General features: G+C 44.2%; 1 long non-coding RNA gene across 1 annotated transcript in view; it reads right to left on the bottom strand.

Moving 5' to 3' along the window:
• LOC144824772 (uncharacterized) overlaps window positions 1-21,724 on the bottom strand; it is a 62,306-nt gene extending 40,582 nt beyond the window's left edge. The window contains exons 1-2 of the long non-coding RNA XR_013609108.1: window positions 21,524-21,724; window positions 2,114-2,256 (exon numbers count right to left, since the gene is read on the bottom strand). This is a non-coding gene — a long non-coding RNA (uncharacterized LOC144824772). The remainder of the gene's footprint in view (window positions 1-2,113; window positions 2,257-21,523) is intronic.
• Window positions 21,725-22,111: the final 387 nt, after the last annotated feature.

Below are 22,111 nucleotides of genomic sequence, written 5' to 3'. Positions count from 1 at the left end.
GAAAATAAGAAGAGATCCAACTATTCACTAATACCGAAGCTCTAGGAGCAGAATATAGTAAAGAGATAAGTGAAATTAATTTGGGACCAAACCCTGCCATTGCAATGAGGCAAATAGGAAGGACCAATCTTCTCTGTCAAAAGCTTTCTCAGCATCGACAGAGATGGCCGCTAGAGAGGTGGAAAGGGAGTGAATTTTATTTAAATGATTGAGGAAAAGACGAGAATTATCAGAGGTAAATCTTCCCTTGACAAAACCACATTGTTCCTTACCAATAAGATGAGGCATGAGAGGATCTAAACGTAAAGCAAGCAATGTAGCAAATAATTTATAATCAACATTAACTAAGGAGATCGGACGGTAATTCTTACAAAACTTAGGGTCTCGGCCATCTTCATGAATGAGGCAGATTGTGGCTTCCTGGAAAGTGCCTTCTGTTTTACCAGCTAAAAAATGAGTGGAAAAGTGAGAAGAGATTCGGGAGAAGTAAATCAGAAAAATGCAAATAAAATTCTACAGAAAAACCCATCTGGGACAGGAGTCTTCCCTTTAGTGAGGTTATTTAAGGCAGTGGATAACTCATTAAGGGAGAGACCTGTTTCAAGATCAGAGAGATTAAGCTAAGAATTAGAGGGAGGAGGAAGTTTATCAAGGTATGCCTTAATGAGGGAAGAGGAAGAAGGAGATTCTGGAGATTAAAAAGTTGGGTAAATAAGTTTAAATTCATTAAGTATTTCTTGATCTTTATGTAAGAGGGAACCTTTTGTAGAATAAATAGAGTCAAAGAGGATGCGATCATTGCGTGCTTTGAGATAATTTGCCAAGAGCTTCCCTGCTTTATTACAACCACCATAGTAACGAGCGCTACTACGAAGGAGCACGGAGGACACATTATCAGTGGTAGTTTTATTAAAAGCAAGTTTAGCACGTTTCAATTCTGGCGAGACCGTATCTGTGGAGGACGTATAAAATTTATTTCTAAGAGCTTAATATGCGCCAAAGTGGCCTTTCGTTGCTGAAGAAAACGTTTCCTTTTTTTAGAGACAAAATTTATAATGAATCCTCTTGCCGTAGACTTAAAAGAATCCCATATGATATGGGAAGAGGAATTGGGATTACTGTTAAGGTCAAATAATTCATTTGCAAAGGAGCGAAAAGAGGATAAGAAAGTAGTGTCTGAGAGAAGGGAGTTGTTAAAACGTCAACGAGAAGCTCTGGGAAGCGGAGGGAGAAAATCAAGATTTGTTACACTTGGAGCATGATCAGAAATAACTGTAGGTTCAATAGAGGAAGATAGCAAGTTTTGAGATAAAGATTTAGAGAGAAAGATATAGTCTAGGCGAGAAAGGGATTTATGAGGAGGAGAAAAAACAAGAGAAATCCAGAGAGTCAGGGTGAGAAAGCCTCCAAGAGTCTATAAGATGTGCTTGAGAAATAGTGTCGAGAAAGTGTTTGTGGGGCTTATGGGCAACAAAGTGGACCTGAGTTTGATGATCAAGAAATGGATCAACAACTTGATTGCAATCGCCTCCTAGTATGAAGAGATAATCTTGAAATTGGATACATTTTTACGTAATCTGAGGCCAAAAGGAACAATTAGGATGTGTAGGCCCATAAATATTAAAAACAGTTAAAGAAACAGAATTAATTAATACCTTATCTAGTAACCATCTACCTTCTGTGACAGTTTCTTGCAATAATACTTCACAGTTCAATTTCTTATGACATAAAATTATAACACCACTTTTGTTATTAGCAGAAGGAGATAATAAAACTGTACCTACCCAACCTCTTTTTAATTTTAACACCTCATTTTCTGTAAGATGGGTCTCTTGTAGGAGTACTAAGTCAGGATTATATGAGGCGAGATGGGAAAGGATTCTCTGTCTCTTAATTGGGTTAAAAAAAACTTTCACATTCCAGGAAATAACTCTGAATGCAAAAACATTAACAATGTATACAGAACAAAATATGCAGTAATAGGAAAATAAAAGGAGAGACAAATGGAAAAAGGGGGTAGAAATTTAGGGAAGGAAAAGGAAAATTCAGAATTAAGAGGAAAAATACAAGAAGAGACAGTACATATCCAAAAAGGATGACTGAAAAAACATACCTGAGGGGGACAACAACAAGATAAGATTGGGGCAATGGCGACGTACGGATGATGAGATGCCCGAACCAGGAAGTCCGGACCACGCCAGAACAAATAGGGGTATGTAGACAGACCAAACAAGTTTAAAAAATGACAGACAAAACCTTTGAGAATATAAAAAAATTATGAAGAAAGCATCAAAAATGGTAAGAGAAAATTAGAAAATACACATTTGACAAAAACAGAGACACAAATAAATATGAACTGTAGGAATGGCTTATAGATTATTAATGAACAATTAAAGGATGTAGCTAAATTATGAATAAATAAATAAGAGAAGGAGCATAACTAGTTAACCATGAGAAATGCTGATAGTAACTATACTATGATTGAGAACAGAAAAAGAAAAAATTCAAACAAGTGAATGATATTGGTGAATACAAAAAAATAGGTAGAGGAGAAAATATAAACATATTTGAATCATATGTTAATAGTATGAAAACTATGAGAAAAATTCAAATATAGATGTAACATGTCAACCATTAGGAGGACCAGCAGTGTGTATATTGGATGAAGAGTGAGAGTGTATAAACTTCCTAAGTTCCGCAGGGTCTTCAACGGACAGAGTTTGATTTTGGAAAGTCACCTTAAATATGCAGGGGTGAAAAAGGCTATAGCAAGCTCCCAGTGAACGGAGAGATGGACGAATTCTAAGAAACTCTTTTCGCCTGGCTGCTGTGACATTGGAGACATCTTGAGACAGAGAAACCCTCTGACCAAGCCAAGAAATATGATGTTTGGCTCTGGCTGCAAAAATAACTGAGAGCAGATCAGTACATTTCAAAAAAGAGGATAATGACTCCCCGGGGCATGACTGAGGATGAATAAAGTGAAGGATGAGGACCAAGCCTGTGGCTCTCTGGATATTGAGTGACGTTGAAGAAGGCTTATCCAATATCTTCAGCAGGAAGGAAAAGAAAAAAAGGCGACATGGTCTTCACCTTCCAAAGCTTCAGGTAGTACATAAATATGTAGATTATTCCTCCTGTTGTGGTTTTCCAAATCTTCAGTATGTTGATAGAGTTTACGAACCTCCTTCTCCAGAGAGGAAAGCCTTTGAGAGTCACCTTGAACAGTCCAAAGTTGTTGTTCCATTGTAGAGACCCTATTGTCCATTGAAGACCACTTTTCCTCCAGAAACTGCATCTTACTGTTTGTTTCTTCCACAAACTGGCCTAAGGCATGGATTTCCTCCAACAGCAGTTCCAAGGAGATATTAGGAGATGCCTTATCAGGAGATGGACTGTCTTGCTTCAGTCGCTTAGGTGTTGAAGTTGGTGGAGAAGATTTATGCGGTGTTGATTGTGATGATTGATTGTGAGCAGAAGCCACCCCAGCCATGTCTGCAATGGAGGATGAAGTAGTAAATACAGATGATAAGGTAGGTGTAGGCATCATTGTGGAAGAAGCTGTAGGGACAAAGACAAATTGTGGCTTGCGCATTCCGCCCATATACGAGTGTCAATTCAGCAGAGCAAAATACGTTATATTAGACAAGAGAAAGCAATTGTGAAAGTACCATTTCCTCAGGTACTGTAAAACTGTGGCGATAGGAAAAATTTCCTAAATATCATGAAGTGAGCAGCCCACAGTAAGCGAGTGATGAGAAAGGTATCACATATAAAAAAGCATTCTCCAAGAAAAAATAGTCCAAAGGAGTTAAATGAGGAGAGGAAGAACCTGGTTTCAGAAATGCTGTGGAGCGCTTATGAAGGAAAACACCAAGGAAAATATGCCAGAGAGGATACTCCGTTGCATATGATGAGAGAGGTCATTGTTAGAACATGAAAACACACGGAAACATCATATAATGCTCTCCAAGAGTCCAAGACAATGCTAAAATCTAGTGGAAGGCTGTAAGTTGCATTTTAGTAGTTGTTGTGAGGAGAGAGATTACTAGACATCAGAGGACAAAATGGCGGCTGCACTGAAGTGCGCTAAAAACGGTGAAATTTGAAGAGAAGCGTACCGTGCTTCAGAACTACGAACGTCTCACCATGGTCATGGGGTTTTCCACCATTACTAGAGTTGACGTCTGTGTGCCAAAGATGCGAAGAAACACACCTAAATGATTGCGGCGAAATCCGGCGTAGCGGAGCTCCTCAATCAAGTGGCAATCTTGACTGGTGCCAAAACCACGCCCTCCAGCACTATCTCTTGTAACCTAGAGATGTCAAGGAAACCCTCTTCTATTCATCACAGGCCCTTTTAGACAGTTAGACTCTAGCCACAGTAGGAGGTGATACCAGTTTTGAGCTTTTCAGGTAGGAGAGTGGCCAAGCAGGTGAAGACAGGCCTGTTGGGTGGCAGCTGGGTCCGTCATCTTTAAATGGCAGGTCTTGCACATTTTTAATATAAGACAAAGATGAAGTGCTGCAAAAAGAGGTGGGGCCTATTAGAGAATTGGTAAGATTGGGTGGTAGAATTTCCCCAAAAACTGGCTAGTGCACAGGATACATCTGGTGCCTCCATCGTCACTTCTTCAGATCATTCTTGGACGTGGGCAGACTCCATCTAATGAAAGTACACAATGCTGGAAGAAAAATCCTAACTTCAGCACCCACTGGAATAAGAGGACTCAGACAAGGATTTAAGGACTTCTGAATCCTGCTGGCACTCAAGGACTGAAGCTGATCTCCAGGGGTCAAGTTGTTGGCCTTCTGGTTCACGGACACAGAAAGTAGGAAAACTCCAGGCTCCAACAGGGCCCAGCTGACTAAGAAGGACTAGGCCTTGCAGAAGACCCTGCTAGAGAGAGACCTGGTGCCCAGAAGCCTGACCTGAGGAGCTAGGAGTGCCAGGATTTACCAAAATAGGCTTTTCCACTAGTTGGAGACCACATCTGAAGGTAAAACCTTTGACCTAAACAACCCTTTTTGTGTATCTGACTCTCTACTCCATTGCAGTCTGCCTTAAATTGTGCTTAGGTCCTAGTCCACTGCAAACCGTTGTTTTTCCATAGTACTTAATTTTTTTCTAGTCACTCTTTGCCTTAAACTTTGAAAAATCATGTCCTAGTTCTGCTTAAACTTTTTTTGTTATCTTGATGTCTTTTCGCGATCTACATTTTTTGCTATTTTTCCTAATTGGTTTGGGAATTCATTGTTTTGTGTACCGTATTTTGAAATTGTTGATGTTGCTTGAACTTCACACATACTTCTGTCTAGATTACTTTCTGCATGTGGCTTAGCTATCAGGGTTGAGAAGAGAGTCTCTTAGAACTATGTATTGACCTGACCAGAGTGGTTTATTTGTTGGTAGGGGTGCCCCTTTTCCGGTTTCTGGCAAGAATCATCATTATCATTACTAGTAGCCGATTTTAGCCAGAGTAATAGCACCTCCATCCGTTACCATAGGGCAGGCATTAGCCTGTTTCATTGTTCGGGCTGGTGAAATCGCTGGGGATGCTATTAGTGGATCGATTGGGGGTGCGGGTGGGGTTAGACTAATTACCGATTTGTTGGCCTCCACTAGTGTGTTATGCTTGGGTATTTTGGCCTTGCGTCCCCCTGCTTTCTGGGCCCCTCTTTTCCTTTTAGGTACTGCTCCTTCCCTAGCTCCTAGTTTTTGGCGGGTGTCTCTAGTGCTAGGGGTTTCGCTATTGGGATGAGTTACAGATGGGGAAGGAGAGCTGCATTGTGTTAGGACCGAGGGTGAGGGCAGTAGCTGTGGTCCCGGACCTACAACACCATTATTGTTATTGTTATTGTTATTTTTGATTTATAACGCGCCCAATCACCTACAGGTCTCTAGGCGCTCGGAAATAAATGATACAAACAACAACTTGGCAATACAGAAAAAGGCATCCACTAGTCTAAATAGCATTCATAGACCTCCTAAACAATAGTGTTTTTAAACCCTTCCTAAAGCGTAGGAGGTTCTCTTCCCTGCGCAGCGACTCAGGTAGTGTGTTCCATAGCTGAGGAACTAGCACAGAGAAGGCTCTTCCTCCCTTGGTAACAAGTTTGTACCGGGGGCAGACCAATAGTTGAGAGTCTGAAGATCTAAGAGTTCTCATTGGACTGTACACCACCATGCGGTCTTTGATGTATGCAGGCGCCAAACCATAAATTGCTTTGTGGGCTATGCACAGATTTTTAAATTCCACTCGCTCTTTAATAGGGAGCCAATGAAGGCTCTGTAGCAGGGGAGATGCTTTGGATCGTCTTGGCAGTCTAAAAATGAGACGAGCAGCGTCGTTCATAATGACCTGTAACCTATTAGTCAGGGTTTTTGGCAGGCCAAGGTAGAGGGCGTTTCCGTAGTCTATCCTCGAGATCACGGTGGCTGCGACAATAGAACGTAGCATGGATTGGGAGATGACAGGTACTAGCTTCCGTAGCTGTCGGATAATGTTGGTACAGCTACTCACCACGGAAGAAATCTGATTGACCATTGATAGGTCGCAATCTAGTTTAATCCCCAGGCTCTTTACATTCAGGCTTGGTTTTGGGGCCGGGCCTAACTCTGCTGGCCAGTAGAGGGCACACCATGGTGAGGTGGCAGTTGGAATCACCAATACCTCAGTCTTATCTGGGTTAATTTTTAGAAGATTTTCTGTCATCCATTGGACCGTGTACCTCAAGATGTTCTGGGTGTGAAGTTGTGCGGCAATTGTGTTATCGACACTCAGCAACAGCTGCGTGTCGTCCGCATAGTTAAATACTGTGCAGCCCATGCGCGCCAGGGAAGCAATCAGACGTTGCAGGTATAGGTTAAATAGAAGTGGGGACAGGGCCGAGCCCTGAGGTACCCCACATTCTAACGTCCCCACTACAGATGTTTCTTCCCCAAGTTGTATTCTTTGGGTCCTTCCCAACAGGAAGGATTGCATTACCCCCACAGTGAGAAGATGCAATAGGTAGGTTAGGCGAGACCCTCGCATCACAGTCCCGTAAATCCGACTCGTTAATGTCCAGACTTTTAGCAGGGCTTCTAGCATGCGCTAAAGTTCCCATAGAGGACCTTCTTACCCATTCGATTTCTTGGGAAATTCGCCTCTCCAGTATGGTGATTTCATCAATTAGGAGGGAGCCAGCTTTCACAAAGTAATTGTCCAAGGTACCTGTATTATGGGCTCCTCCCAGCGTAGATTTACTCCTGGTTTCTCTTGTAGCCATGGTCCCTTTGTCCAGGATAAGTGGTTGGCATGGGATGGGAGTGTAGAACCAAGAGGGGTGGCCCGGTCCGGTCTCACCCGTGCTCGAACGGGCTCAAACGGGCCCGCCCTTGGCCTGAGCTTCGCCTGGCGCCCGCCCGCGCGCGTCCCGCGATGCGTTGAGGGGACGGGATTAAATACAACAGAAGTGGGCGGGGACAGCACGGGAAGAGTCACCAGCTGCAGGTCTGTCAAAGGATGCTGGTCCTTGCAGTCCCGGCGTCCCACTGCACAAGTCCCGCACGCCAGGCTCAGGAGTTCGATGGCAATCCTCCTACACTGTGGGCAAGGCAAACAGCCGTCACGAAGGGTCCATTGGAGCTACGGCCAGAGTAATGGGCAAAAGAACTGCTGCGAATGGCTCCCGCGACGCGGGGGCCGCGAGCTGTTAAGTGCTGGCTGGAATAGGCGGGGACAGCGCGGGAAGAGTCACCAGCTGCAGGTCTCTCAAAGGATGCTGGTCCTCGCAGTCCCGGCGTCCCGCTGCACTAGTCCCGCACGCCAGGCTCAGGAGTTCGATGGCAATCCTCCTACACTGTGGGCAAGGCAAACAGCCATCACGAAGGGTCTGTTGGAGCTACGGCCAGAGTAATGGGCAAAAGAACTGCTGCAGTGTAGTAGCAGTTCTAGTGGTGGCAGTAGTAGTCATAGTGGTAGTTTTAGTACTAGCAGTAACAGATACATTTATTTCAAAATATTTAAACAATGATTGATACATATTATTACAGACATAGTTAAAATACATAACCCTAAAAATCATCTAAAAACATCCATTGAGGTTAAAAACATTAAAAATGTACCCACAGCACATGTGACATTTAAAAATTCTATATCAAATAAAAATCCTATTGCATCTCTTCATACCTTTTAAAAAAAATGTGTTTATTGAACAGTTTGTAACAAAAGCAGATACGCCCCTAGGTTAGGACTAAGGCAAACATTAATATACATGAAATAGTACAAGCAAGTTTGTCATATTATAAAAACAGCACCCCTTAACTTCTACCCACCACTCCCCCTCCCCGCACACGGCTCTGTAGGTGTTACTTTTGAACCCAAAGTAGCATACCATCAGAGGTGGATATTTCTCAACAAGTGACCTGGTCCCACAGTCAAATGCAGCAAAAACATAAATGTCTAGTATCTATTGGAAATCTTTGGGGCGTGAGGCCTGACGCAGTTCCTCTGCATATATCCCTAATTGTTCTTTACAGTAGAGCAAATCCCGGACCCACTTTTTTAGTCTAGGGGTAGTTTTAGCCACCTCAGTATTGCGCTACTGCTCTCTTTGCAAGCAAGGACGAGACAGCCACGAGCCTGCGATTGCAGGGCTTTAGGTTCTTTACCCAGCCTAATAAGCACACATCGGGAGCACACATCACAGGCTCCAACACAACATTCATAAGCATATTCGTGATCCTAGTCCAGAATGTCTATATGCCTGCACAACCTCATGCAAGATGCAGAAAATCTGCATCACCCTGCCCACACCGCACACAGGAGGCACTCTTCTGTAGACCAAAATGCTTCAGTTGAATTGGTGTATAGTATCATTGGTGCAAATACTTAAAGTGGATGATGCAGAGATTACAATTTGCCATCAAGCGACCAGTCAGGGTGCAGCAGAACTTCCACACATCCAGCAACAATGTAGTCCCTAGTATCGCCACCCACTTATTATATGAAGGTGTATCAAGAGGTTCCCTTTCCCTGAGGGACACATTGTACAACTTCGTGATCAGGCCTGGCGTTACTTTCCTGTTTGCACCGCCTGCAGTGCCACCAGCGTTTTAGGTTCAGCCGGATAATCCGGTTATATACTTCTAATCACTTGCCGAACACGCACATAAGTTAACCCCAGCATCATACCCCGGTCATTTCCATTGTGTACATCTGAAAGCGGCCTGAACTGTCCCTGTTTGTATAGGTCACCTAATTGTGTAATTCCCACCGCACCCAATACTTTCAGGGCAGCCGGCTCTCATGCAGCAGAGATATCTGGATGCATCACAAGCAGTAAAGCTGGGGCATAAAGATAAGGCAACTGCGCACGTTCCGCAAGTATCTTCCACGCCCTTGCCATGCAAAGTGTGGGGTTGTTTTCCGTCTTTGGACCACCGCACCGCCAGACAAGGCTGCCACTACAAGGGGCATTGGGAGAACAGCATCCACCTTGATTGCAGTGTGGGGTTGGAACCGCTGAGGAAAATACCGGTAGTGTGCAAACTGGGCCTGCACACAGAAGTAATAAAGTTGCATGTCGGAAGCTTCAAAACCACCCGCTCGAATGGTAGCACCAAAATAATTTACAACAAGGGGTGGTGATGGACAGAGTCTCTGAATTAAGCAGAGTACTCTCACCCAGTCAAGAGATCAGGGCTAGATCCAACACCGTTTTTTAGCTCATTGCACCATCCCAGTTTCAGAACCTGGCTGTATGCAAATTAGTCTGTCCCTGGCCCAGTGCATCATGGGAACAGGGCAGACCAGACTACAAAAGCCAATTCTTACACTGGGAAGGAAACAAGCTTCCGGGGACCGGTTTCTGCCATTTCAGGCGTCTTCGGCCCGGCTTGCTTGAATCCTGATGGTGCAATGAGCAAGGGACTCACATCTGAGTATACCCTTCCACGCTTAGGGTGGACAAAATAATTTACAACAAGGGGTGGTGATGGACAGAGTCTCTGAATTAAGCAGAGTACTCTCACCCAGTCAAGAGATCAGGGCTAGATCCAACACCGTTTTTTAGCTCATTGCACCATCCCAGTTTCAGAACCTGGCTGTATGCAAATTAGTCTGTCCCTGGCCCAGTGCATCATGGGAACAGGGCAGACCAGACTACAAAAGCCAATTCTTACACTGGGAAGGAAACAAGCTTCCGGGGACCGGTTTCTGCCATTTCAGGCGTCTTCGGCCCGGCTTGCTTGAATCCTGATGGTGCAATGAGCAAGGGACTCACATCTGAGTATACCCTTCCACGCTTAGGGTGGACAAAATAATTTACAACAAGGGGTGGTGATGGACAGAGTCTCTGAATTAAGCAGAGTACTCTCACCCAGTCAAGAGATCAGGGCTAGATCCAACACCGTTTTTTAGCTCATTGCACCATCCCAGTTTCAGAACCTGGCTGTATGCAAATTAGTCTGTCCCTGGCCCAGTGCATCATGGGAACAGGGCAGACCAGACTACAAAAGCCAATTCTTACACTGGGAAGGAAACAAGCTTCCGGGGACCGGTTTCTGCCATTTCAGGCGTCTTCGGCCCGGCTTGCTTGAATCCTGATGGTGCAATGAGCAAGGGACTCACATCTGAGTATACCCTTCCACGCTTAGGGTGGACAAAATAATTTACAACAAGGGGTGGTGATGGACAGAGTCTCTGAATTAAGCAGAGTACTCTCACCCAGTCAAGAGATCAGGGCTAGATCCAACACCGTTTTTTAGCTCATTGCACCATCCCAGTTTCAGAACCTGGCTGTATGCAAATTAGTCTGTCCCTGGCCCAGTGCATCATGGGAACAGGGCAGACCAGACTACAAAAGCCAATTCTTACACTGGGAAGGAAACAAGCTTCCGGGGACCGGTTTCTGCCATTTCAGGCGTCTTCGGCCCGGCTTGCTTGAATCCTGATGGTGCAATGAGCAAGGGACTCACATCTGAGTATACCCTTCCACGCTTAGGGTGGACAAAATAATTTACAACAAGGGGTGGTGATGGACAGAGTCTCTGAATTAAGCAGAGTACTCTCACCCAGTCAAGAGATCAGGGCTAGATCCAACACCGTTTTTTAGCTCATTGCACCATCCCAGTTTCAGAACCTGGCTGTATGCAAATTAGTCTGTCCCTGGCCCAGTGCATCATGGGAACAGGGCAGACCAGACTACAAAAGCCAATTCTTACACTGGGAAGGAAACAAGCTTCCGGGGACCGGTTTCTGCCATTTCAGGCGTCTTCGGCCCGGCTTGCTTGAATCCTGATGGTGCAATGAGCAAGGGACTCACATCTGAGTATACCCTTCCACGCTTAGGGTGGACAAAATAATTTACAACAAGGGGTGGTGATGGACAGAGTCTCTGAATTAAGCAGAGTACTCTCACCCAGTCAAGAGATCAGGGCTAGATCCAACACCGTTTTTTAGCTCATTGCACCATCCCAGTTTCAGAACCTGGCTGTATGCAAATTAGTCTGTCCCTGGCCCAGTGCATCATGGGAACAGGGCAGACCAGACTACAAAAGCCAATTCTTACACTGGGAAGGAAACAAGCTTCCGGGGACCGGTTTCTGCCATTTCAGGCGTCTTCGGCCCGGCTTGCTTGAATCCTGATGGAGCAGTGAGCAAGGGACTCACATCTGAGTATACCCTTCCACGCAGACACTCTGTTCATCACCACCCCCTTTTCTGTATCGTTTTTGGCCACTATAGGTGTGGCAGGGTATACTCAGACATGAGTCCCTTTCTCACTGCTCCATCAGGATTCAAGCAAGCCGGGCCGAAGAGGCTGAAATGCCAGAAACCGGTCCCCGGTAGCTTGTCTCCTTTCTGGTGAAGAATTGGCTTGGTAGTTTGGTCTGCCCTGTTCCCATGATGCACTGGGCCAGGGACAGACTAATTTGCATATAGCCAGGTTCTGAGCTGGGATGGGGCAGTGAGATAAATAACGGTGATGGATCAAGCCCTGATCTTTGGACTGGGTAAGAGTGGTCTGCTTAATTCAGACACTCTGTTCATCACCACCCCCTTTTCTGTATCGTTTTTGGCCACTATAGGTGTGGCAGGGTATACTCAGACATGAGTCCCTTTCTCACTGCTCCATCAGGATTCAAGCAAGCCGGGCCGAAGAGGCTGAAATGCCAGAAACCGGTCCCCGGTAGCTTGTCTCCTTTCTGGTGAAGAATTGGCTTGGTAGTTTGGTCTGCCCTGTTCCCATGATGCACTGGGCCAGGGACAGACTAATTTGCATATAGCCAGGTTCTGAGCTGGGATGGGGCAGTGAGATAAATAACGGTGATGGATCAAGCCCTGATCTTTGGACTGGGTAAGAGTGGTCTGCTTAATTCAGACACTCTGTTCATCACCACCCCCTTTTCTGTATCGTTTTTGGCCACTATAGGTGTGGCAGGGTATACTCAGACATGAGTCCCTTTCTCACTGCTCCATCAGGATTCAAGCAAGCCGGGCCGAAGAGGCTGAAATGCCAGAAACCGGTCCCCGGTAGCTTGTCTCCTTTCTGGTGAAGAATTGGCTTGGTAGTTTGGTCTGCCCTGTTCCCATGATGCACTGGGCCAGGGACAGACTAATTTGCATATAGCCAGGTTCTGAGCTGGGATGGGGCAGTGAGATAAATAACGGTGATGGATCAAGCCGTGATCTTTGGACTGGGTAAGAGTGGTCTGCTTAATTCAGACACTCTGTTCATCACCACCCCCTTTTCTGTATCGTTTTTGGCCACTATAGGTGTGGCAGGGTATACTCAGACATGAGTCCCTTTCTCACTGCTCCATCAGGATTCAAGCAAGCCGGGCCGAAGAGGCTGAAATGCCAGAAACCGGTCCCCGGTAGCTTGTCTCCTTTCTGGTGAAGAATTGGCTTGGTAGTTTGGTCTGCCCTGTTCCCATGATGCACTGGGCCAGGGACAGACTAATTTGCATATAGCCAGGTTCTGAGCTGGGATGGGGCAGTGAGATAAATAACGGTGATGGATCAAGCCCTGATCTTTGGACTGGGTAAGAGTGGTCTGCTTAATTCAGACACTCTGTTCATCACCACCCCCTTTTCTGTATCGTTTTTGGCCACTATAGGTGTGGCAGGGTATACTCAGACATGAGTCCCTTTCTCACTGCTCCATCAGGATTCAAGCAAGCCGGGCCGAAGAGGCTGAAATGCCAGAAACCGGTCCCCGGTAGCTTGTCTCCTTTCTGGTGAAGAATTGGCTTGGTAGTTTGGTCTGCCCTGTTCCCATGATGCACTGGGCCAGGGACAGACTAATTTGCATATAGCCAGGTTCTGAGCTGGGATGGGGCAGTGAGATAAATAACGGTGATGGATCAAGCCCTGATCTTTGGACTGGGTAAGAGTGGTCTGCTTAATTCAGACACTCTGTTCATCACCACCCCCTTTTCTGTATCGTTTTTGGCCACTATAGGTGTGGCAGGGTATACTCAGACATGAGTCCCTTTCTCACTGCTCCATCAGGATTCAAGCAAGCCGGGCCGAAGAGGCTGAAATGCCAGAAACCGGTCCCCGGTAGCTTGTCTCCTTTCTGGTGAAGAATTGGCTTGGTAGTTTGGTCTGCCCTGTTCCCATGATGCACTGGGCCAGGGACAGACTAATTTGCATATAGCCAGGTTCTGAGCTGGGATGGGGCAGTGAGATAAATAACGGTGATGGATCAAGCCCTGATCTTTGGACTGGGTAAGAGTGGTCTGCTTAATTCAGACACTCTGTTCATCACCACCCCCTTTTCTGTATCGTTTTTGGCCACTATAGGTGTGGCAGGGTATACTCAGACATGAGTCCCTTTCTCACTGCTCCATCAGGATTCAAGCAAGTCGGGCCGAAGAGGCTGAAATGCCAGAAACCGGTCCCCGGTAGCTTGTCTCCTTTCTGGTGAAGAATTGGCTTGGTAGTTTGGTCTGCCCTGTTCCCATGATGCACTGGGCCAGGGACAGACTAATTTGCATATAGCCAGGTTCTGAGCTGGGATGGGGCAGTGAGATAAATAACGGTGATGGATCAAGCCCTGATCTTTGGACTGGGTAAGAGTGGTCTGCTTAATTCAGACACTCTGTTCATCACCACCCCCTTTTCTGTATCGTTTTTGGCCACTATAGGTGTGGCAGGGTATACTCAGACATGAGTCCCTTTCTCACTGCTCCATCAGGATTCAAGCAAGCCGGGCCGAAGAGGCTGAAATGCCAGAAACCGGTCCCCGGTAGCTTGTCTCCTTTCTGGTGAAGAATTGGCTTGGTAGTTTGGTCTGCCCTGTTCCCATGATGCACTGGGCCAGGGACAGACTAATTTGCATATAGCCAGGTTCTGAGCTGGGATGGGGCAGTGAGATAAATAACGGTGATGGATCAAGCCCTGATCTTTGGACTGGGTAAGAGTGGTCTGCTTAATTCAGACACTCTGTTCATCACCACCCCCTTTTCTGTATCGTTTTTGGCCACTATAGGTGTGGCAGGGTATACTCAGACATGAGTCCCTTTCTCACTGCTCCATCAGGATTCAAGCAAGCCGGGCCGAAGAGGCTGAAATGCCAGAAACCGGTCCCCGGTAGCTTGTCTCCTTTCTGGTGAAGAATTGGCTTGGTAGTTTGGTCTGCCCTGTTCCCATGATGCACTGGGCCAGGGACAGACTAATTTGCATATAGCCAGGTTCTGAGCTGGGATGGGGCAGTGAGATAAATAACGGTGATGGATCAAGCCCTGATCTTTGGACTGGGTAAGAGTGGTCTGCTTAATTCAGACACTCTGTTCATCACCACCCCCTTTTCTGTATCGAATGGTAGCACCAGCACATCCCCACTACATCTAGGCTTCTTGCCTCCCCCATACGAAGGTCAGTAGTGCTGACTGAAGCAAATTAAAGACTGCAATATTGAGGCAGATGGGGATATGAACAAACAAATAATCCAGCTTGGGCAATATTGTCATCTTAATTACAGCAATGCGATCTGCTAATGAGCACCTAAGTTTGGCCCATCTTGCTGCCTGATCAGCGACCTTGGTAAGGACGTGACCATAATTCTCATAAATCACCATGTCAGGATCTCTCTGTAGCCAGATCCCTAAATATGTCACACGATCAGATGACCATGCCAGTGGAAATTCCAGATCCACCTGCTGTGTACGTGCCATCAGCGGAAACACTGTTGATTTTGCCCAGTTAATACCAAGCCCCGAATATTGCTGAATTTGACATATTCGCGTAACAGTTCTGGGAGAAACGTTGCAGGCTCACGAACGTACAGAAGCAATCATCGCCGTACAACGAGACCCCCAAGGGCCTCTGTCTAAAAGTGGCTCCAATGCTAGCGCACAAAGCATCAGCGACAGGGTGCAAGCCTGCCGCATGCCACGCTTGATAGGGAAAGCATCTGAAACCCACCCATTGACCCCCAAACGTGCTGCAGATGCCTCATATGTTAGCTGTATCCATTTAAGGAAAAAGGGTGGCAAGCCCATCCTAAGTAGGACGGCGAACATATATTCCCACAGCAGGGAGTCAAACGTTTTTGCTGCGTTGAGCAGCCCAGCAGCTGCCTGAAAGTCCACCTCAAAATAATGCAATGTGGTAAACACAGTGCGTAGGTTATGCACCGTTGAATGGGCAGGAACAAAGCCAGACTGGTCCGTAAGGCCCAGGTTGGGGATGAGGGGCTGGAGCCTGCTGGCTATCATTTTTGCCAGTATTTTGGCGTCAATATTAATGATTGAGAGAGGGCGGTAAGAGTCAAAGTCAAATTACTTTATTCGTATTTCATTTTTGAAAAACATAAAAGCACAGATAAAATTACATTACCTGGAAATAAATAATGCAATACAATTTGGGTCCCGAAGGGAAAAACTACAATCTTACTTAATTTACATCCTAGTTGTCTTTCTTAGTCTGATCACACATTTTAAGTAGCTTGCTACAATCCCCACTGTCATTTCATCTTCCATACATTGTATCTTTAAATATGCACCTCAACATTGTCTTAACCCATGCTGCCTTAGAATCGGTAGTAGAGAAAATCTCCTCTGCAGCTTGTAGAACCTACAGAAGAGAGTTACATGCAATGTTGATTGTACCGAAATACCGTCACACGGACAAGGTACTAAAGTGGTTGACCAGTCATTCATCTCAGGGAATGTGGTAAGCCTGTGCACGATACCTAAGAGAAAGCGAGTCAAAAGCATCCGATCAAAGGGTCTTGTCACATATGACAGATATGGCTGTATCCCTGTGCATGTCAGCATAATATGGTTATCCATGACGGAGAGTTTTTCTTTCTCCTTTAACCACCGCTATTCCTCCAGATGGGACAGGTAATCCTTTTTAAGGGACTTTCTGGGGATAATTGTCATGCACTCGGGTTTACAAAGAAATCTGGGTGCCCAATTTCATCTGCCATGTCCTTAATGTGTCGTAGCCATGTGATGCGATGCGCATTATCCAGTTTTAAACAGTCCATAATCACATCCTGGTTAAAAACTGCTTCAGGGGTGTTCCATATCTTGTGCCAAAGTAATAAGGGGCATATCTTTATAATATCAGCAATATGCTTAATGCCCACTTCAGAATGGCAAATGTTTGTGAAAGTTGAACTAGGTATTGCTAGTAAGTAACGCAGGAAGATGTTTTCACAATTTTGCACACACTGTGCATTAGTAAACCCCCATATACCTGCACCATATGTGGCTGTTGAAACACATTTCGATTTATAAATTGCTAGCAATTCTGGGACAGGTCGGCAGCCCAATTGTCTTGACAGACTTATAAGCGCCCCAGTAGCTCTTGAGAACATAGTTTTCCGTGTTAGTATTGCAGCTGGCCAATTTCCCTTCTGATCAAAATGTATCCCTAAATAGGCGAATTTTTCCACACACTTAATTTTTTGGCCATTAATGAAGATATCGCATTTCTTTGCAGTTCTTTTCCCACACTTCATACTAAATGTTTTGCTTACATTCACTTGAAGCCTCCTCACCTGCATATAGTTAACAAAACGTGTGACTGTTTTCTGGAGACCTAGTTGAGTCCTTGACATAAAAACTGCGTCATCCGCATATAATATTATTGGGGCCAGGTTTTTATTTATTATTGGGTTGTCATAAGGGAGCTCGGCCAATCGTTCTCCCAGGCTATTGATATATAATGAGAAAAGGAACGGGGCAAGGACACATCCTTGCTTCACTCCTTAGCCAATGCCAAATCTGGGCGAACACTCCCCATTTATCCCATATCTCACCCTTGCTCCCGCCTCCCGATAAATAACAATATGCCTTTTTCTACTCCTAGCTCAGATAAAGTGTCCCATAATTTGTTGTGTATGACAATCAAATGCGGAAGATAAATCTACGAAGGTTAAAAACAAATTTCCACTTTTTGCCCTGGTATATTTATCAATTATTAGGCTAAGGTTCAGGCCTTGCTCAATTGTGACCAGTCCAGTTCTAAAGCCATATTGTAACCGTGATAGCACACCCATTTCCTCCGCCCATAATTGTAATTTGTTTAAAATTACCCTCCCCACCACCTTTAAAAAAGAATCTAGCAAAGATATAGGGCGATAGCATTTAGGGTCATCACGGTTTCCCTTTTTAAAATTGGGTATTAAAATAGCATCTGACCAGGACTTTATAAAAACAATATGACAGCGCCTGTTTAAAACATTCATTATAAGTGGTGCCCATTTGTTGGTATTTGACCCATACACGTCAACTGGGACACCGTCCTGCCCTGGGGCCTTACCCGGTGCACTATTTCATATTGCACAGACTATCTCATCCAGGGTAAAGCTGATATCAAGAGGGTATACAGATATCCCCTCATTCTTCTCAAAAATACCATGCACCTCATTACCTTGGGATATCTCCCTCTCTATCTCATTTTCTACTAGATTCATGCCGTCATTATTTAGACCACTAAAATAATGAATCCAGCTATCTTCTGTGATGGCTATATCCATATTATCACAATCCTTCTCAGAGAGGTAAAGGGAATTTACTATCTTCCAAAACTTAATATTGTCTTTCTTTATATATGCTTCGTGTAAATCTTGCCATACCTTGCTCTTGCAATTTTAACCTTCTTTTTTTCTTTTTGCCTGTTTATAGAGCAGTCTGGAGTCTCTTAGCTCTTCTCTATTTCTACGCGTCTTTTTCAGGGATTTTTTTAAAATTCTTGTGTGCTTTACTACATTCGTGATCAAACTACCCCCGTCTTTTGTTCATTGTCGACTTCTGTTTGACCGTAAGGATTTCTTTAATTTTAGCTGAAATATTCAAAAAGGCTTCTATCACGTCTGTATCCTTATTCTCCTCAGCTAAACACACATTAAAATCCTCCTGTGTTTCCTTTACAAGCTGCCCCAGGAAGGCGGTGAGATCAACCTTCTTCCTTTTCAATGTATAACTATTTGTACTCGATAAATATATTTCCTGGTTATACAAAATACCCACTTTTCCCATTCCATTGAGGGTGCAATTCTCAAGTTCAAGGCAGACACTATTAGGGTAATGATCGCTGGCCACATTACAAAATGTCAAAAATGTCAAAATCCTTATAAATTTTTTTTTTTTTATAATAAGACAAAATCAATCGTTGTATTACATCCTCCCCCTATATATGTGGGCTTTAAATCTACTGGGGAAATACATAATTAATTTGCATAATCTAGATTGAATTCAAACATAATTTCGTTTAACATATCTCCCACAGAGGAGTGTGTAAAATGGGGTACAGTTCCATGTGTTTCCTCCCCTAGACCACATATACCACTCTGATAGTGCCTACACAAATACCAGTTAAAATCCCCACCCCATATGAAGCACAATTCCCTTTGGACCTCTTTTGAAGTTTCCTCAGATCCCTTTGTAGTTGGGTCAGAACACTCAATATCATATCTTTTGGTACATTATTATAAAAATTAATAATTATCAAACAACCGTCTCCTTTCAGCTGTAACTCCACAATCTGGTAAAAATCATTATTTTTAACAAACTTTGATTTATCGATACTTAACAAATTTGAAATATAAGTACATAGGCCTCCTTGGGTCTGCCAGAATTGCTAGGAAGAGGTGGAGTATGGTAGGTCTGGAACCCCGCCATGTGCAGCTCACTAATTTGTCAGGTCTCTTGTAAGCAGGTTATCAAATGATCATTCACAACCTTCAACCATGCCGGGTCCTGTATTTTTGCAGCCAGCCCAGCAATGTTCCAGAACAATAATTTACATTGTTGTTTCCCTGATAACTGTGGCCTTCCAGATGGCTCTATATTTAAGTTATTTGTGTTAACTTTAGAAATAGTATTTTTAAGTTGTTCCTTTGCAAGGCTCACGGTTTCTAGTTCTACTTTTTCTTGTTGATTTTTATTAAATAGGGAATGTGGCTGGGGGCCAATCATTATATTACTCTCCAGAGAGTCATTCACATTAATATTCTTACCATGTTGTGATACAGACATATCTGTTACCTTAATCTCTACCCACGTTGCCAGATGAAGGCTGTTAATTAGCATATTATCCTTGCTGCCCCCTCTAAGGTCTTGGGGAGTTAGTCAGTCAACGTTCCCTAGTGATAATAAAGGTTCAAATCTATTTTGTACTGCCACATTAAAAGGATTCCACCTGGCTCTATAATTAGGCCCAGGGTAGGTACACTGTCTTTGAGAATTTGGATAAGCATAGAAAAAAAAACAATGGAATTACACATTTCTTTCTCATTAATATGGGTTTTTCCTATCCTTGTCAATATTCCATGAATAAATCTGGGATCTTTAAACGTTAAAACGATACAATCCCCTGCCGCCATTTTCCTTCTATTTCCTACCCAGCTTACACATCGAGCCATTTTAAAATTTGAAAAAAGAGCATCATCCAAGCCAGTTTTTTTTCCTAACCATGCAAGTGATCTGTTTCATAGGGTTTCCCAAGTTTCATGATCTGCATCAGGTAGGGGCGGGACATTGCTATCACAATAACATAGAGTGATACTGCCGGTGGCAGGTCAAGGTGACTACCGGTATTACTATAAGTCTTAGATGTAACCTTCTCTGCTCTTTGTCTCTCCTCTAACCCCTTAGTCATTTGCGATTCTGGCTCTGTGTAGCTTGCTTGGTCATGATGTTGTTGTTATTGGTGTTATCATTCTTTACCGGTGCATCATGATTTACAGCGCCATTTACACAGGTAATAACCGGATTTAGTGGCTGAGATGGGCTACCAGATAAGGATGATCGACTTATACTGGCATTATACCTATGCGGGTAGTTATATTTCAGTTACGTCTCAATCACCTCAACTTTTTCAAAAAGTTTTCCCAGTGAACCTGTTACAAAAGTGTACAGCTTATCCAATATTTTTGTTATATTAACTGATTCTTTTCTGTATTCATCTAAAGCATATCCAGTTTTGTCAAACCCATCTCCCACCTGTTTCTTATTCTCTGTAGTCTTTATTATCTTACTAATAGCTTTCCTTTTTCTGCATGGTGGCCATGTTTGTATTTATATCTTCTATCACGTGTTGGCTGCCCTTATTTAATAAAGGGTTTTTTGATCTTTTAAATGGGGGCTCAATCTCTTGTTCAGAATCGGTCACCTCTATGTGATCTGAGACATCCAATATACACCCATTTGTTGCACCTGTCTTAATTTCCCCTTCGTTGGTAATATCACCGTGTTTGTAATGGGCTTCTTCCCCTCTACTTGATTCTACAGGTAGGGATATTCTGCCCTGTGATAATGTCTCTTCAACAGCGATTATTTGTTACTCGATTGCTCCCATGGCATCCTTTAAGTATGTCATTAGTGATTGTTGTCCACCTCGGCCTCCTGTTTCTATATTAGTATAGGAGGTGGAAACATTCTTTCTTTTTCCCATTATGTTGAACCTGTACTATATCCAACCCCGGTCAACTTAGCAGATATGCCACCTGTGTCGCCCAGACAGTGCAAGTATCAATTCGAGCTACCAGTAGCTCTATTGTCAAAATATATTGGAAGGCCCAGCAGATACAAGCAAATTACTGGCAAGCAACACAATGACTATTACTGCTTTTTGGGAATAAATTATACATCCAATATAAAAGATGCCTGTGCAATAATGACAGCTACATTTTACAGTGTACAAAGTTCGCCAGGGTAAAGGGAAAAATGAAGATAGTGCCAATAATACAACAACACGGAGCAGGAATATGTGCAAATTACGGTAGATAAAGGGTAGAATGCCAATGTGGCAGCAACAAAATGCCAAAATGTGCAAAAAACGCCTGGACTGGGTTATGTTAGAGAAAATGTCATCAAGACAGCAATGAGATACCAAATGTGTAAATGTGCAAAATACGCTAAGATTGAAGATTCAATATACAGACTTCAATAAAATAGGGGCTTCAGAAAAAAGTCAAAAGTACCACGTAATTAAGAAAAATAAATAAATCAATAAATAAATAAAACTGGTCTCAGATACTAACTAAAACAGTATTTAAAATCACGTTTACATACCAATAGGGCTAAGGTCCACATTAGAGTCAACGGTACCAAACCCCCTCATTGGCATGTCTCTATATGTGGACAGATAGTTACTGGGCTTTCTTAAAGTACCTGGGGCACATAAATGATGTCCAATTCATATACACGTATGAAGACAAAGATTCAAGAGGAATGTCCCAGCCCAGCCTCTTCCGGCCCCTGATGGGTAAGGACGGGCACGCCCTTAGCTCGGGTTCTGCCTGCGCGCGTCCTGCACTGCAGGGCACCAGCTGTACTTTTCTACAGCCCTGGCGCAGACTGATGACACCAGTGGCATGCGCCTGTGCTCGGGCGGATGGGAAATGTAGTTTGGCCCTGGTGAAGGTAGGTCGTCAGCCGTTCCCCTCACGGCTCTGTGGAGGGCTTGAATGTCGTGTTCCTCACGACGGATAGACAGCAAACATCACGTCCCCTGCGGCAAATCAGAGGTAGGTTCCAAGGCTCAATAGAAGCACGTCCCGCGCTGCGGGGCACCGGCTGTGCTTTTCTACAGCCCTGGTGCAGCCTGATGACACAAGTGGGAATACTAATGATTGAGAGATGGCGGTAAGAGTCACACTT

This window comes from Lissotriton helveticus, chromosome 3_1 (assembly GCF_964261635.1).
Source record: "Lissotriton helveticus chromosome 3_1, aLisHel1.1, whole genome shotgun sequence".
Lineage (NCBI taxonomy): Eukaryota > Metazoa > Chordata > Amphibia > Caudata > Salamandridae > Lissotriton > Lissotriton helveticus.
Note: the sequence above shows the minus strand (reverse complement) of the source record. Positions and strands in the feature narration are given on the sequence as shown.